The sequence below is a fragment of the Ambystoma mexicanum genome, chromosome 6p, assembly GCF_040938575.1.
Source record: "Ambystoma mexicanum isolate Mex_15411 chromosome 6p, UKY_AmexF1_1, whole genome shotgun sequence".
NCBI lineage: Eukaryota > Metazoa > Chordata > Amphibia > Caudata > Ambystomatidae > Ambystoma > Ambystoma mexicanum.
This window is the reverse complement of record NC_090935.1, coordinates 327,949,860-327,962,193: the sequence shown is the minus strand read 5'-3', so window position 1 is coordinate 327,962,193 and position 12,334 is coordinate 327,949,860.

The window sequence follows — 12,334 nt, the reverse complement described above, 5'->3', positions numbered from 1 at the left end:
TGTCATCATTGTATTCAAAAATGTTAACAGTTCATGTATATTGTGAATACATTTATTTTTTGTAAAAACAAGGAGGAGTGAAGATCTTTTTACAGTAATTTAGTTCACCTCAATTATTTCTACAGGTTGTAAAAAAATTGTCCAGGAGGATGGAGTAGCCGTTCTCTCCGTGTGTGAGTTGTGTTTCATTTTGTACACCCATAATATATTTTTATGTAAGGTTAATTTGTGCACCCACCATTTTTAAAACCGTGTACACGTTCTACCTCATATCAAAGGAACCGATTTGGGTTGGATTAATAGCTCTTTTATTTTAACTGTTCTTTATAACTTCTCAGAACTGGTATATTTTGCATTCTTTTTACCATTCTTTATCAAACATTTTGTTAGACTGTCGAGGTAGAAGCAAAGCCTATCTCTAAGTGAAATGTGGGCGTCTTTTTTTCTGCTTTACCAGATAGAGGTAAAGCTGATAATACAAGTAGCTTCTTAGAACCTTGTAATAAAAAGTCTGAAGATCCTTGTCATCTGTAGCTCCTATTTCTTAGACATGTGTAAAAGTAAATCAATATAATACTGCGGGACTTGCAAAATTTGGAAACCAACAAAACTATAATTTGCAAATTTGAACAAACCTGCCTGGCCTCATGTTTAATTGAATCTTTAGCATTATTAAGGTAATCAAATACATCTCCTGCACAATTGACCAACAAAGCAAAATCTGATTTCTAGACAAACCAAATTTGGCATGCCAAAGACCAACCGCTCTATTTCACTTCTAGAGATGTGGGAAATCAGATTGCTGCTACAGCCACTCAGCTTAATATCAGAAGCTTGCACCAATTACAACACATTTTTTGTTGAGAAGATAAATCGTGTACAAGCAGAAATAAGTGGGAAAGTAGTGGAATTGCAATTCCACTCTTTGCTCTGCTTTGAATTTCTTTTTGAAATTGCTTTTGCCATAGGCTCTTTCGCTACCATATTTTTACCCAGATTTCGTTTTACCCAGATTGGTTTTGTTCCTGATAAAATCCTCACCTAGTATTTTACTTGACCTTTTGGGACCATTCTTATTTCTTCTATTATGTGAGTTGGTTTTCCAAATTAAAGTAAGAGCGATTTGATTCCCACATTTAAAAAGCGTGCTTTTAGATTCCTCTGTTCCGAGCAATGTTCCTATGTATAGTGCTCCAGGGGGTACTAGGTCCCCCGGTGAGTGGAGCCACTGGAATATCTGGCCAACGAATGTTCTATCTCCAGTCACCAACCTCTTGTCAAAAACGAGCTCAATCTACATGTGTGATTGGTGGAGGATGCTCATTGTCTGGGTAGGGGCGGCTCACATTGCAATTCTTGGATTACCCATGATATTCTACATTTATACACTAAAAACTAAATGTACTCTGACTCTGAAAACCCTCCCCTGCCATGAATGAGCATGTCACTCTAAATCTTGAAGGTACAGCATTGCTACTCAGGTTTTTATTGGACACCATGTGGTTGATCATAGACCATATGTTTTCGAAGGTCCAACTAGCCCAGCATCAATTTTCACTTCTCTAGTAAGATACTTCATCCCTTCCTGTGGAATCCATCCCTTCATTAAAGCAGACCCTTGTCATTTCACATATTGATGGAGGTAATGCCCTGCTAGTCAAGGTTTTCAAAATTACCCTCCCACTGTTCAAATTTTCTTTGCGTGCAGCTGGTCGTTTGGTGATGGGAGCATGCAAGCGTGGTCATATAATGCCTCTATTTGTATGTCCCTCCACTGGCTCCCTCTCGGGTCGATAATTCTGTTAAAACATGTGTGCCTGGCTAGTATGGCACTGAATCTTTATCAACCTAGCTATGGATCCCAGAAAATACAGCTGGCAGGCGCTGCACATACTTCTCTGAGTCAGGGTCAGTGTGCATGGAATTTATATAGCGGCATGATAGCTATGAAGCAAGGGACAGGAAAGGGCAGAACACAGAGGGAGAAGGACAGGAGGGGGGCAGATAAATGGAGGATCTCTTTTTGAGGTGCACATGTGAAGAAAAACATGGATACCTTGAAGTGCGAGAACAAGAGGGGCTGTGATAGGGTAAATGGGCGACACAGTGTTCCTTGGAGAGCAGTGCCTTTGTGAAGTGCGGGATAGATGGGGGTCAATCTGCAGAGTGGCAGTAAAATATTCCAGAGTCCATCAAGAGCAGGCTTGTTGTGTGCTTCTTTCCTTCTTGCATCTGCTAGATTCTAGTCCAGCAATTGTGTGGTTTCTAGTGCTGCAGAGAACCTACAGCGATGGTGAGCTACTCAGCCTGGATGGAACTGTGCTTGTTAAAGTATAGTAACACAAACTCTCCTAACCTCCTTTGCTTTGCCTCTCTCGCCCCCCCCCACCCCTTTTCTAAAGAAGAGCTTAGAAGGGTCGCTCTCTGAAGGTCAGTCCATCATGGCTTTTCCAAAAATGCACAGGCCCAAAACACGGAGGCAGCTTTTTTAAAAAAAAATGTATGTGCAGTGCATCGATTTTTAAACTCTTTGCCTCCATCATTAACATCCTTTCACCAGTAATTTATTTCTTAAATTATAATATGTTTTTACTGGTTGTAATGTATTGCAATTAATGTTCTTTTTATCCTTTAATGAGAAACTTTTGTGTGAAAGGGTCAGCATGCTTTTTAAGGAAAGTCCATGCTTTATTGAATGGCAACAAAAAATATATTTGTAGCATGCAATCTTTTTTCAACGACGGGCTCATTGCAATTCCACTGCTAAATAAAGCAATCAGTGTGTATAGGGGCATTACTATGAATTTTTTTTTCCTGCACTTTTGCTGCATACCATCTAAGCGAGGCCGAAGTAATGGTTTATTCAATAATTTATTTATTTATTTATTTATTCGTATTTATAGACCGCGCAATGGCCTGTAGGCATCGTGGTGCTTGTTACAGAGGGTGAACAGAGCTTAGTTACACAGAAATACATACAGGCATACTTATTGTACAATTTTGTAGGAGCACTTTGTAGGGCCGTGGATAGGATGGAAGGTGAGAAAGGGAAAGAAAGTAGGATTAGTTAAAGAGGGCAGTTTTAAGGGAAAGAAAGTAGGATTACTTAAAGAGGGCAGTTTTAAGGTTTTTTCTAAAGGCAGGGAGAGAAGTTTCTGCTCTGATGGCAGTGGCGAGCGCATTCTATAGCTTAGGGGCTAGATATGGGAAGCCTATCCCTCCTGCTTTGGCCCTGTTGATACGTGGTACAGTGAGTTGGTTGGTGTAGCATCTTCTGGTAGGCCTAATTGAGATAGCCCTAGATAGTGTGTCTGAGAGGTATGACGGGGCTGTAAGGTTAATGCATTTGTGTGTAGTTGGGAGAATTTTAAAAGTGATGCGTTCTTTGACTGGGCGCCAGTGGACAGTCTTTCTAACTTGTGAGATGTGGTCTCTTTTAGGAATGCTTAAGGCTGCTCTTATTGAATTATTTTGGGTGATTTGGAGTTTGTTTATGTTTTTTATGGAGGTCCCTGCTAGGAGCGCATTGCAGTAGTCAATCTTTGCCCCTATGGTAGCTCTTGCTATTGAGAGACAGTTGGCCTTGGTTAGGAAGGGTTTTATGGGGTTAATGCGTTTGGTACTGAAGGTGGAGGCAGAGACAATAGGGCTGACTTGCTTGTTCATTGACAGCGCAGCATCAATGTGGACCCCTAAAGTCTTAACAGAGGATAGGACTGGGATGATGCATTTGTCACTGTTGATGTTGGAATAGAGACAGTCACGTTTAGCTCGTGTGGACTTTTGGCCAAGAATAAGAATCTCTGGCTTATCCCCGTTGAGGCATAGACCATTTGTGGCCATCCATGCTTGGATGGTGGAGTAGATTTGCCATAGGGCTGTGGAATCTTGGTGATATGAGCCTGTTAGTGGAAGGAGCACCTGGGTATCATCAGCATAGTTAGTGTATGCGATCCCAAGTGCATCCAGCTTATCAAAAAGGGGCTTTGCGAAGAGATTGTATAGCGTAGTGGCCATACAAGATCCCTGCGGGACACCACTGTGACTGATGGTTGGAGGTGCATTTGAGGTGCATTGGCTATGCTTGAGAAGACTTTCATTCCTCTGCCTTCTAAGAAGGAGGTGATCCAGGAGGCTGCTTGGTCAGAAAAATGTGCTGCAAACGTGAGGTGTTCGGTGAGTGTTTTATGAGCCACAAGATCGAACGCCGCTGAAAGGTCTAGGAGAAGGAGGGGGCGGGTTTGCCCTTGTCCAGAATTTGAGTGATTTGATTTTTGAAGTCTAGCAAGGCGGTTTCAGTACCGTGTCCTTTGTGAAATCCAGACTGTTTTTTTCCTAACATGGAGTAAGTTTCTAGGTAGAGTTGGATCTGGCTCTGAGGGGCCTTGTCTAATATTTTGAGAAGAAACAGAACGGTAGTAATAGGCCGGTAGTTATTGGGCTGCGCGGTGTCTAGTGTTATTTTTTTTTTTTAAAGGGGGCGCACCCAAGCCTCTTTAAGGCTTTGGGGACAATACCTCTTTTAAATGAGGCGTTGATGAAGGCGGTTAGGAGCGGTGCAAGAGACTCGGCACACTCCTTAATTATTTTAGGGGGGCATATATATCGCACTTACATTGCAATGGTTTAAGGTATTTGAGGATGCCTATGACTTCTACTTCAGAGATGTCTTTAAATGCAAATTTAGGGAAGTTGGTAGTTTTGCGGTTGGGCGTAGTCTGTCTTGGCTGGTTCTGGTTGAGAAAGGCTTTATAATGATCTAGAATTTTGTTTTGTAAGAGGTTTATTTTTTTGAGCATAGCATCTTGTATGCTGGTGCACCAGGCTTCATCTTTAATGATCCCTTCGGTGCATGTAGGTGGATCTGTGAGTTCGTTAAAGATGGTAAAGAGTTCTTTGGATTGAGAGTTGGCGTTGGATATGCTGCGATTATACGCTTCGGATTTGGCAGTGAAGGATGATATGTTATGTACATTGCGCTTTCGCCAGAGCGCTGTACAGAGAACATTTGCATACAATTATCACCCAACCGAAGTTGGTACTCAACTTACGTGCACCCGACTTCCTCCTGGGTCTCGGTATCATCCCCAGAAGTTAACCTGATCATCAAGCCAGTTTCCATGTACTTTATGGTGGCATATAGTATTTCAAAAGAGCTTCCCACAGGTCTCGTTCTCTCTCCTTTGCATCGTCCGCTGTCGTTCCTCTCTCTATAACATGTGCCCACCCCAGCTTCAACCCTCATTCTCCTATAGTCAAGAATAGTAAGTGCTGGCTGCTTCTCGGAAGTGAAGTGTTTTACTCTTACCGTGAGGCGAACAATTAGAGCTCACTTTAAAATGTCATCATTTTAGCTAATGAAAAACGGGTTCCCGTTAAGGAGGAGTACACGACAGTTTCCCATCAGAGCCCCCGGAGTGTCCATAGAAACAATGCAGAATGGAATGCAGTAAATGCATCCAAGGCGAGGCGGGGCAATCACGCTTGGCTAATGATATTTGCCCTGTCAACTAGTTTGTTTCCACGTGTCAGGCTCCTTTCTGCATCTGGATTTTTATTGCTGGCAAAATGTGCTTTTCTTCAGGGGGTGTGTGTGATACACTCCACGCAATTCCCTTAAATCTGTGTTCTGGCCTCACAAATGTCCAATATTTCATTCTGGAACATTCTTTTTGTCTCTTCATATATAACTTCAAATTAAATCCCAGCTGCCTTGTGTGGAGCTTTTGTGATCAAACATTGGAATGTAATCAGATTTGCCATTTTTGCGTTTTTAATTCGAGCTTTTTACACTCCTTCTCACAAACAAATCTTGTTGTATGTTGCATGGAAAAAAGAAACATCGAGGCCATCAAGCTGCTATTTTTATTTTTAGATCGACCTCCATTTGCTTTCTGCAGACTAGTAAACAAGAAGACAACTTAAGGTTGCAAGTTTAACATGGGCTGGGATCGATTTCTTAGATGGACAGTACAGATTGTCAAGGAGCTGTACCCACAACTACAGATCTTCAAACCACAACCATACTCGGGAGGAGCATGTCTCGGCTGGATAGCTCAGGGGCAACACGCTCGCCTTGTACACAAGACAAGGAGCAACACATGTGTGAGCTTAGAAACCTCTGGGTATTAAGGGCGTTATAAATAACCAATTTAAATAAATAAAAAATACCGCAAATGACACGGGGAAAGTCCTAACAGACTGCTTCCCTTAACAGATGAGTATATATGAAATCCCCCCCAAAATATTTCAGCATGAAAAGATCATGACTGTTGAGGTATGTTGAATTTTGGATTCTAAAGGTCGGCTTCTAGGTGGTGATAGAGCAACTTCATTTCAAGACGGCCACCAAGGCTGTCACCAGCTGGGATTAACAGTGGTTGCATAGTTGGCACTAGACCCATGAATTGTGACCATCGTGGAATGTGGTTGCAGAGTTAATTGCACTGCAATTTACATACATCAACAGAGAAATGAAAACCCCAACAAACTTACATCAATATCCACATTCGGTTTTCAGGGAAAGAGCAAGGTGTTTTCACAATGTAATATGATAGCAGTCACATCCGCAGTGGTTGGCTAGATTGTTCAGTAATGGCTCATAGCGCAAGTTAGGGTCTTAACGCTGGGCCCTGGTGCTGTGACCGGCTGATCCAGCCTGTGGACATGAGAGTTATTTCTATTAGAACCCCTGGTATAAAAAACCGGAGTGCTCATAGTTATGTATTTGCGTCAACGAATGTGTTGCACATTTGCCGTAACACATTAGTTGAAACAAATACTCACTCAATATGGCAGACGTGGAAATGGAAGGCAGGGCTATATGTGGAGCCACTCTTCAATTTCCATGGTGGCCTGGCAGAAATGGAGGAGTGACACCACCGTCCAGAGAAGCAAAAGGTAACTGGGCGGTGAGAGTGGTAAGTTGAACTGCAGTTGGTGTAGAGCAGGTGGCAAGCACCTGTCAGCTTGCTTGGAATGCGGCCTTCCATAGTGAGATTCAGTCCACAATGCGAGCAACCTGATTGGCTGCCACACCCATCCAGGTGCTAATGAGATATCATGTCCTCTTTGGAACAGTTTGCTGTGGCAATCACCTTTCTAGCATGACCTTTCTGTGCTCAGCAAAAACCGCACCCACCACAGTGGACTGCCTTGTCCGCCACTGATATCTTAAGGGGGCTTTGTGTTGCCCTCATTCAGCCTTCCGCGCCCCTCCCACGGCCCAGAAAACACACATTTTGGACCACCCCCCAGCTTGGTCACCTTCCCCTGGGGGAACATCCTGTTCCCTTTCGTTCTTTGGCCACCTACATCACTTGCAGGTGGCAGTAAGGAGGCAGGCAGCATTTGCTACAGGTTAAAGACATTCTGCACTTTGGAACATGACTTCGTACGGATGAAAATGAACTCTAGCACAGCAGTATTAAGCAGTGAATAGTGGGAAGTGCATCAGGCGACTGGGACATCCATGCAAGCCCCTGCACGTGAGTTCAAGTTGCCCTCGCGTTCATTCATCCACTGCATAAGCGGAAAGGTGAAACATGCCATTTTCTTTTTTGGTAACAAAATGGTTTTGGTCTGCGTCCATTTGTACATATTATTATTTGATGACAATGATACCCGAAGCCAGCCCCTTGCCATACTCCAACCACTTTCTCATTGTCCCTTTCCTCCGTCCAGACTTTATCACTTTCCACCTTTCCTCTCTTACTGTTGTCCCATACTTTCACCACAGCCTTCCTTCGTCCTTTCCTATATAGCTCTCTCTCCTTCCTCCTCACTCGATCTGCAGTTCTTAATGTATTCTCCTCTCTCCATCCCTCTTCTTGGCTGTCCACGTTCTATTCTTTCTTCATCTCCTTCTTAATCCCTGCTTCCTCCTTGATCTTACTTTCCACCTTCTTCTTGCTCTCTAGCATCTTTGTAGTTTCCACGTCCTCGCCAATAGCCAGAACCTTGTCCAGAACCATCTCTTCCCATCTCATATCTTCTCTCCTGCCTCCTTCCTTCTGCTGCTGCTTCACTTCTTCTTAAATCCATTTCCAAAGCTCTCATAGTTCACCCTGCCTCAAACTCTAATCACCCTCTCTGTCAGAAATACCCTTTTAATTTATAAAAAAAAAAGGGATCCTCGCTGCCTCTAGGGGCGCCCTTACTCAACTACGGTCAGATGTGCCTGGTTATTTCCCTCTGGTAGGGGCAGGTTGGTTGGTAAATGCTTCACAGCAATTCTCCTGTCCCCCTGGACACACCACTTCCTGCGCCACACCCCAAACTGAGCCTATGTATAGACCAGCCACTATCTTGAATTGGTACTCTTATTGTGCCTGGAGCAGGGTCATAGTTGCATAGATCCTTACTCCACAATGCTAATTGTAGTTCTCCACTTCTCCGTAAATGTGGAGTTGGCAAAACTGTTCGCTGATGTTGCATGAATATGTGAGCCAGCCTGGCTATTACCAGGTGGACATATTTCAGTCCCTAGGGGTGGGGCCTCTTTATAGGTGGCATTTGGCGATGGGCAGCTTTGCTGCATTTCTAACATTACTGGGCCTGCTCCTCCCTTCAGTGGTAGAGGTCAGGTTACAGCAGTATTTCACTTGTTTTCAGAATACCTCTGGGTATTAACCTCTGGTATTAAGCCCGTTACAAATAACCTATCATCATACTGACATTGCATTGACCCCGAGGTCTATGTGGGTCTATGCATACTCTGTTTGAGAGGGAGGGACACCTTTCTGCTCCATATAGCAAGCCCTTGCCAGCTGACTTGGACATGGTGGGATAAGCCAGGGCATCCTGCGCATTCCACTCTCTTGCCCAACATCATCCATCCGTCAGTAACACATGGCCACCATTGTACACTCTTCCAATGAACCCAAAGAGCAAGACAGAGGGCTTTGCCACAGAGAAGGGTTGAGGGAGGGGAGCACAGAATGGAGAGTTGGCAATCGTGAATATGGCAGCAGAAGGTAGAAATGTGATAGTCAAGAAATGAGGGATCAGGTCCGTCACTAGTAGAGTGGATAGAGGTGCACGTTTGCTTTCTCGTCAGTCACACATGGACTGCACGGGTCCAGACTGTGTCACTAACATCATCGTTTTTTCCGGAAAGGGGAGGTGGCGATAAATTATCCTCCCCTTCACCACCATGGCCACTTTCGTCTGAATGAATTAACTTGTCTGCAATCACAGATGTACTTCTTTGCCCTTTTCCATTGCTTGCCTCTCATCCTTTGACTGCACTTGGTCACAAAAGATTCACTCTATATTTACAAGGATAGTCCCCTACATATCCCCAAAGTTCAAATCACAGGATGCTTGGACTCAGAATAAATAACATGTCTGTGTTCACTTTCAGTTCTATCACTAGCAGATGCACCAGGAACACCAGATGGGGGCAGCTGTAGTTTTGCTAGGAATTGGGTTGTTTTGACCCAGAATGAGCGAATTTATTTATTTATTTATTTATTTGTGTGTGTTTAGTTCATAAGAACTTTCACAAATTGGTATCACAAATACAGTTACAGTTGTAAACAGTCAGATAAGATAAACAAATACAATACATGTCTAAAATCCATATCAAAACTTAAAATAACTATAACATGAGTTTAAACCACCATCTCACTTAAAATCAGCCCAAATGGCCATTTAAAAACACATTTAATTATTCTCTCAATTCACAAACGCTCCGCGTGATTCGAAAAAGTGCTAATTGTAATGAACGAGACTCACTTTTGAGACAGCATGTCCAAACGGTGGTAGAGTTGATGGAATTTAGATCATGTACGTACTTCCCAAATTATTTATATATAGCGGTCCCAATTTCACCCATTGAGAGGGCACATGTTTTGCAGGTTTATACGTGAAATTACCGAAGTACATTACAGAGTGGTATATTTCACCGCACCCGAAATACTGAATAAATACTGAATATTATTATTCTTTATATGGGGGGTCGCCCACTCCCCTGTTTTTCTATCCTTACCCCCCCATCCGAACCCCATCCCGACCCATTTTAACCCCTTACCCCTCTTCCCTATATATATTTAGTTCATATTTTCAGTATTTTTCGGTATTATGGTTTCAGTGAAATGTATCACTCTGAAATGTACTTCAGTAAATTGACTGTGTACCGTTTTGCCAGCTCCATATTATGCTTCACCCTACACATTCGACAAAAGCTAGCTTCTTTCGGCAAGGTTAATTGAGGGCAAACTTGCTTCTTGCATGTTCAAGCTTGCGTCTTTTGAAGCATTTTGTGGATGTGTCCAAGAAGCCCTGAACTTACTAGGTTGTTTCACCATGCTGGAGCCATTTTCTCTGGTAAATTGCTGACAGGAGTACATAGCTTTGGGTCCGGGCTGGTGTGGGTAATTATTCATGATACCCACCCTGAGGGGTACCTGTGGTCAGGGGTCAAGATTCTTTAGAGGAAAATACCATAGAGTTTTATTTGGAGTCCTCCTGCACTGTTGAATCCTCCTCAAGGGGTTCTGGTTTTTTCCATCGACCTCTGTATATCTTTTTTCTGGTCTCTGCTGGTCCTCCCCGGGGATTAAGCTTGCAGCTTAATCCGCAACGGAGGGGTAGAACTGACTTACCTCCACTAAGGTGGATGGCTCAGTGACTGTAATCCCTTTAATCATTAAAGAACAATATATCTGTCCTGGAACTCTCCTAAATTGACTCTGGGGGTAGTCACTTTCCCCACGGACATTATACCTGAACCCACATACGGTGCAGTGAGCACGGGACCAAGACCTAGAGTTGAAGTACTTAAAGGGATAGTCCAGTAAAAAAATGTATTTAAAAAATTGATAGGCAATATAAAAAAATTAATACTAGCACTATTTTTTTTTAAACTTCCTATGGAAAATGTTGAGCTATTCAAGCTCAAAATTCGCAAAAGCAAGCACATGGGTGCATCCATTTTGTGAAATGGATGCCCGCCTGTGCTGGCTTTTACTTTTGCGGCACTAATGAAGGAAAAGCCAGCCAGCTGTAGTAAACAAAAGCTACCGCTGGGTGGCTTTTCCTTCATTGGTGCCGGGACTCGGAGGACGCGGAGCGCAGACCAGAGCAGGAAAGCTGCAGCTGAATCTCGGTAAGTGCTATTCATTTAAAAAAAAAAAAAATAAGCACTAGCTGCGTTTTTTTTTCTAGGTTTTCAGGGCTGGAGGAGCCCGGAAAATTTCGAAATAAAACCGCACCTTTAAAAACGTTGTATTTATGTTTGCGGTCGCTTTTGAAGCGACCGCAAACATAAATACAACTTTGTGTTTGAAAACGCTGCGGTTTTTCTTTCCAAGTTTCTCAGGCTCCTCCGGCTCGGAGGACCAGTGCATGGCTGTAGTATTCTCCACACACATTCACGCTGCTCTGAGGTCACTTCCCAACATTACCCTGCCCTGAAACCACTGTCAGTACAGAGGGGTAGAATAAGGGTGTTGCTTATCATAATGTCAATGCATGGGCAGTTTACTGTTGTTGGGATGCACTTAGAGCTTCCCAGCCAGGAAAACGGTTCAGGATGAGAAAAATGTATTAGTATGTACCAAAGTGTGAGCGGGTGAGTTTTTGCACGGCCAAAGGTGCACATATCACTTGTAGTTTGTTTTGACACATATTAGATACTCACCTGTATCAACACTGAATGAACAACAGATATATTCATGTTGTGGTTGTAGAGGGTATGGATAGATCAGTGTTATAGACCCTGTTTTTAGGAGTTATATACAAAGTCATGTTTTCCAGTGATGTGCGAGGAAAGAGCTGAAGCAGCTGGAAGATGGAGTCAGAAAGGTACTGTTCAGGAGAGAGGCCATGTGTTAACATGGCAGGACTGCCGCCATATTGGATTTTAAAGACTAGCACACAATGAACAGAATAGAATGCAGGCCTGGATGTGCAGCTGCAGCTGCATATAGCTCAGTCCCAGGACAAATCCGTTTTCAGTCCCCAATAGATAAGCCGATGTCAGAGGCACCAGCGGTGCACAGATAAATGCTAATTGTATCCAGCTGCAGGGTCTGAAAGTGGTGGGAATGGAATGTTAGCAGTGGGGATCATAGATAGGGATGCACCTCTTGAAGGACACATTCATGAGAATAGGGAATGAGGGTTTGTGATGCCAATAGGCCAGGCAAAGATTTAGAGCACTACTGCCCTCACCCAAGGAGCGGTCATCCGATTTGAATTACAAGTAGACACATGACCAAAAGCAAATACATCCATGAAATTCAGACTCAAGAGTGATGCCCTGGTCATGTCATTACTGGGCATCTGGGATCTGAAGGAGATAAGGGGGAGCCATGTCTGGAACGTTCCA